This window comes from Chiloscyllium plagiosum, chromosome 35 (genome assembly GCF_004010195.1).
Source record: "Chiloscyllium plagiosum isolate BGI_BamShark_2017 chromosome 35, ASM401019v2, whole genome shotgun sequence".
NCBI lineage: Eukaryota > Metazoa > Chordata > Chondrichthyes > Orectolobiformes > Hemiscylliidae > Chiloscyllium > Chiloscyllium plagiosum.
Window position 1 is genome coordinate 31,474,224 of NC_057744.1, and position 6,343 is coordinate 31,480,566.

General features: G+C 40.9%; 1 long non-coding RNA gene across 3 annotated transcripts in view; it reads left to right on the forward strand.

Moving 5' to 3' along the window:
* The window catches only part of LOC122540732, a 93,885-nt gene that overhangs the window by 56,950 nt on the left and 30,592 nt on the right, over positions 1 to 6,343 (forward strand). For 2 of the 3 annotated variants that reach the window (XR_006309392.1, XR_006309394.1), the window contains exon 3: positions 751 to 826. This is a non-coding gene — a long non-coding RNA (uncharacterized LOC122540732). Of the gene's footprint in view, positions 1 to 750; positions 827 to 2,589; positions 2,604 to 6,343 lie in introns of all 3 variants that reach the window. The other variant, XR_006309393.1, reaches the window with a different exon arrangement.

The following is a 6,343-nucleotide window of genomic DNA, read 5'->3' on the forward strand; positions in this document are numbered from 1 at the left end:
GGTCCGAAACCTGTTGATCTTCCAGCTGAAGGAGTTGACCCCGACTGAGTGTTGCAGACTGGCACATTCCAAGGTCCAGGACTACGTGTTGAGGGACGCGCTGAAGCTTGGGGCAGCTGCCGCCAAGGCGCGGTGGGGAAAGACCACCGTGTAACATCTGCCTGCCTAAGAACAGGGGCCCCACGCAGTCATTTGGGCTCTGACGCCTCAGCTAAACATATGGATATATGATTGATAAACGTACAGACCTGTGTATACAAATGATAAATTCTGATCTCTGTATGCAAATGTTTACGTATGTATGGCATGACCATCTGTTCAGACCATCAAAATATTTTATGAATAAAATATATTTTTGAAAAAAAAAAGTGTGCTTCTAATTAAACCTGTTGGACTATAACCTGGTGTTGTGTGATTTTTACCTCTAGGATTGCACCCTTTTAATCTCCATAACATTTGCAACACTGACCTGAATTGCCTTATCCACTGCTGAAATCATTATATGTACTTTTTGCTACCTTGAAAATTGGCTGTTCCAATGACGTTCATGAATGTCTGCATGCGATGTGTCTTAAGAATGTAAAAGGCAGCATGCAGTGTAAATCTGTAGCAATGCAACGGCAAAGCACAGTATCTCAAACTGACTTCCTCAGAATTTTACTCCTTTTGTGTGTTCAGTTAAGACGCCTGTATTAGCCATGTAATTTCAAGGTGACGTTTGAGTTTCTGACTGATATGTATCTTTAACAGGGAAGAAGCGAAAGAGGATATTTTCTTAATGGATCAATCTGAGGAGCAACAGGAGGCCAAAGCCCTCCCAGTTGAGGTAATGATTATTCCAAATTAAGCCAATTACAACCATTTAGCCCTTTACATTAATTATTATGTTAAGGGGAGGTGGTGCTACATGTTCATATTCACTGAACTTGCCATCCAAATGCATGGGGCCACTGGTTCAAATCCCAGCACGCCAGCTGGTGGAATTTTAAATTCAATTAATAAATCTAGAATGAAAACTAATTTCAACAATGGTAACCATCGGACTATCATTGGTATTGGGGAAAAAAACTCACCTTGTTCACTAATATTCTTCAGGGATTCGGGGATATCAAATCTCCTGTTTCTTTCTTGGTCTGACCTACATATGACTCCAGACTCGCAACACTGAATCTGTCTCTTCACTGCCTTCTGAAATGACCCAGCAAACCACTCGAATTGAATTGAATTAGCTTTATTGTCATATGTACTCCAGTGAATATAGTGAAATGTTTACAAGTCCCCGCTTATGGCACCGTCTCATATACAAGGTACCTACATACAGAGTCTTCAACACGGGCTACTTGGGAAAAAAAAGGGTAGAAAAATAAAGAAATAAAAAGTCCAGCATTTCAGATTGTAGAAATAAATTAAAAGGTAGAGAAATAGAAAGTTCAGAGCAATGCTCATTCCAATTCAGTCCCTGCTCGCACCTAACCTCCAGTCTGTGCCTGGTCTTGACTCCAGACCGTGCCAAATACTGAGTTCCCACCGCCATCTTGTGGGAGAATAAAGAAAAAAAAATCAAATCGTTATGAAATGTGAATATTAAATAGAATGGCATTGGCACAAATTGTTCTGCATAAAACAATCTTTTACAGTAAATAATGAATTGCGGTACACTTATCTCAGGCTTTGAGATAACATTCAATAAAATGTCACAAATGCATAAATAATAAACTAATCATAAATGGCATTAAAGGAGACAAAAGTGTGGGGTGGTGGAGGAAGCTGTAGTAAAAATGTGCTGCTTTTACAGGAAACAGTTTGAAAAATTTATGATCTGATTGCCAATACTACACCCACTAGGAGGACCGCAGGTACTGGAGATCAGAGTCAAAACGTGTGCTGCTGGGAAATCACAGCCGGTCAGACCCCTACCCTAACCCCAACCACATTCCTGATGAAGAGCTTAGGCTTGAAACGTCGACTCTCTTGCTCCTCGGATGCTTCCTGACAAGCTATGCTTTTCCAGCACCACAACTTTTGACTCTGAATACTGACCCATTGTTGTGCTTTCAGTCACCTACAGACATAAGCTGAGAAAATGGTTCAGATCTTATTTTTAATGTTGAGTTTCAGATCACAACTTCAACCCCCAAGACATTGTGTGATTCCCCTCCAGCTCTCTGTACTGTCTCAGTTCATCTGCCTCTGAAAGGTCTATTCATGGCTAGAATTGGCTATTTCAATGAATCTGGGCTTACCTCATATTTTCCACCTACATAAACTAGTGCACATCATAACAATTTCTGCCTATGAGTCTTTGCAGCTGATCCCATTCACTCAACCCACCCATGCTGACTTTTGTTGGCTCTTAATCTGACACTGCCTCCAATCTGTAACCCACATCCTTTTCAAGCTTCTTCATTATGTCATCCCATTCCATCTCTCTAGTCTTTTACAGTCCTGGAAACACTGTAGATTTCTGGCCTCATATGTTGTTCGTTAAGATTGCAATGCCATGTATTTCTTGCAATTGTCTCTCCGAGGTATTCATGAATAAATGTTGCAGTTTGTAATTTCTCATTTTATACTTTCTTTTTTCCGCAGTCTAACTTTGACAGGTGAGAGACATGTGTACTGCTGTCAGTAACTACCTCTGGCACATTTGCTTGATCTGCTGTGGCCTCTGCTGAAACCAGCATAAATATCTCATGATTCCACCTTTGGCACACGTTGATTCATTAGTTAAATGTTTTATTAATCACTATATTTATCACTATAATGGTCTGACCTATCTAGTCACTAATCAATGCTATACCATCTCCTGCTATTATGTCTCATTATAAATGGATGATCAAGTCTTCTAGTTTGGAAGCTTGCATGAGCGTTTTCTCATTTTCCTTTCCATATCCCACAAGCTGAGTCATATACAGTTGTTTTTGTAACTGCTGCATCATAAATATTAGAGCATGGATTTGTCATAAATGAATCAATTTTACTGGTTATGTTCTTTTTACATAAAACAGAGCACGGTGTAAAAAAGAGGAGGATGATCCTGTGGTGACCTGTTCAGTAAATTTGATTTTTATTTTCTGAAAATGTTCTTGAAAATGTTCTTCAAAATCTTCATTTAAGTTTCTTCTGCTCCCTCCAAGGTACAAACACCTTTTTCTTAGTGCAGTGCAGCAAAATTGAAATTCATTAACGTGTTTCTCACTCCACATCTTTCTTCTCAAACTTTTTTAAGATCGTTAAACCCAGGATTACCACCTTGATAAACTGGGATTGGGGTGGTTTATCATCTTTTTACTGATATTTAAATCATAGATGCAAATATGACTAAAAGTGAGTGGATTTATATGTCTGGATGGGAAAGTCATTAACACTATTGCTCTTTACTGGCCCTGATGAGGGTCTGTCTTGAATCACAATTTATGTAATAGTTTAATCATTTGAAAGTCAGCCATGACAATATGGGACTGGAGTCACCATTAGACCCAGGCTGTGTAAAATGGGTTTCCTAAAATCAGAAACATTTATCTATAAAGCAGCCTTAACACCTATCAAGTCAAGCTTAGAGTGGTGCTGGAAAAGCACAGTAGGTCAGGCAGCATCCAAGGAGCAAAAACCCTTCATTAAGAATTCCTGATGAAGGGCTTTTGCCTGAAACATCGATTTTCGTGGTTCTCGAATGCTACCTGACCTGCTGTGCTTTTTCAGCACTACTCTAATTTTGACTCTAATCTCCAGCATCTGCAATACCCACTTTTGCCGAGTTGATCTTAACATATACAAACAAACATATGAAGTAGGAACATGCTAGGCCATTCAGTCCCTTGAGCCTGCTTTGCCTCTGATTTGATTTAGAGGCAATGACTGATTTGATTCAGTCATGATTCATCCAGCCTCAAATCTACTTTTAAATCTCAACCTTATCAATGAAGAATATGACTGTTTGGAACTGAAGGGGACGGAAAATGATTTTTTTCATGCTGTTGACAAAGAACTAAGTATAACAGATGGTGAAGGAGACAAGGCACTACCTAATGGTGGTATTGGTGTGGTTGAGATGTAAAATAGGTGTGAATAAATTTGAGTAAGAGAAAGTAGGTCAGCTCTACTGATGGCAACATCAATAAGATTCAAATAAAATACGCGGGAAGAAAAGTGAAAGGTTTTCAATGGCCATGCCTTCGCTATTTCTGGGTAGGGAATTCCACAGACTCAAACTCAGTCTTCTTCATTTAAATCATATGTTTTTTCCCTATTACTCATATCAAAGTGGGCAGCTCACTTGAGAATCTGCAAAAAGCTATGAATAAGTTATTTTCCTCCTCACAACTTAGTCTTTTGCCTCTCTTTGTGTCGTTTGCAAATACACTGGCAAACCTTACATTCAGTTCCTTCAACAAAGTCATTGTTACAGATGGTAAATGTTGGTCCCTGTGGCACTCTACCTGTCACAGGTCACCAACCGAGCTCTTAATTTGTGTGCTTCATCTCTGCTGTGGCATATTGTCAAATGCCTTTTGGAAATTCAAGTTAACCACATCCTCAGATTCACCTTTATCAACATTGTTTGCTATTTCCTCGCAGAACATGATTTCCTTTTCAAAAAATCAAATTGACTCTGCATTAAGATTTCTAAGTCTGCTTTTGCCTCCTTAACTTTTAAATTACTTATTCACTCATGGGACATGAATGTCACTGGCTTGCTGGCATTCATTACCCATTCCCAGTTGGCCTTGAGGTGCGATAAGCTGTTTCTTGAACCTCTGCAGTCCATGTCATAGAGTCATGGAGATGTACAGCATGGAAACGGACTTTGTCCAACCCGTCCATATCAACCAGTTAGCCCAAACTAATTTAGTCCCATTTGCCAGCATTTGGCTCATATCCCCTCTAAACCCTTTCTATTCATATGCCCATCTAAATGCCTTTTAAATGTTGTAATTGTATCAACCACCACCTCTTCCTCTAGCAGCTCATTCCACACACTCACCTCCCTCCACATGAAAATGTTGCCCTTCAGGTCTCTTGCAAATTTTTCCCCACTCACCCTAAACCTATGCCTTCTAGTTCTGGACTCCCCCACCCCAGGGAAAAAAACCTTGTCTATTTACACGATCCATGCCTCCCATCATTTTCTAATCTCTATAAGGTCACTGCCTCTGACGCTCCAGGGAAAACAGCCCCAGCCTGTTAAGCCTCTCCCTGTAGCTTAATCCCTCCAGCTGTGAACTTTATAATTATACCTCCTATATTCACATCCAAATCATTCATATAAATGACAAACCAGCAGACCCAGCACCGATCCTTGTGACACACACCACTGGTCCGAGGCCTCCAGTCTGAAATGCAACCATCCACCATTACCCTCTGTCTTCTACCTTCAAGCCAGTTCTATATCCAAGTATCTAGTTCTCCCAGTATTCCGTGTGATCTAACTTGCTAATGAGTCTACCATGAGGAACCTTGTCAAACACCTGCCTGAAATCCATACAGATCATGTTCACTGCTCTTCCCTCACCAATCCTCTTTGTTACTTATAGAGTCATCGTCATAGAGATGTACAGCATGGAAACAGCCCCTTTGGTCCAATCCATCCATGCTGACCAGATATCCCAACACAATCTAGTCCCACCTGCCAGCACCTGGCCCATATCCCTCCATACCCTTCCTATTCATATACCCATCCAAATGCCTCACAAAGGCAGTAGGGTCAGAGGTGGGGGTAAAAGAGGGGGAGGTGTGGCATTGCTTGTCAAAGATAGTATTACAGTGGTGGAAAGGACGATGGATGAGGACTTGCCATCTGAGGTAGTTTGGGCTGAGGTTAGGAATAGGAAAGGTGAGGTCACCCTGTTAGGAGTCTTTTACAGGCCTCCTAATAGTCCTAGAATCATTGAAGAAAGGATAGGAAAGTGATTCAGGAGATGAGTGACAGTAATAGGGTGGTTGTTATGGGGGACTTTAACTTTCCTGATATTGATTGGGAAAGCTATAGCTCAAGTTCGTTAGATGGGACAGTGTTTGTTCAATGTGTGCAGGAGAGTTTCCTGACACAATATGTAGACAGGCCAACAAGAGGAGAGGCCATACTGGATTTGGTTCTGGGTAACGAACCAGGCCAGGTGTTAGAATTAGAGGTAGGTGAGCACTTTGGGGATAGTGACCATAATTCGGTGATTTTTACACTCGTGATGGAGAGGGATAAGTGAGGACGACAGGGCAAGAGTTATAGCTGGGGTAAGGGAAATTATGATGCGGTGAGGCATGACTTAGGATGTGTGGCTTGGAAAAGTAGACTCCAAGGCAAGAGTGTAAATGATATGTGGAACTTGTTCAAGGGGCAACTACT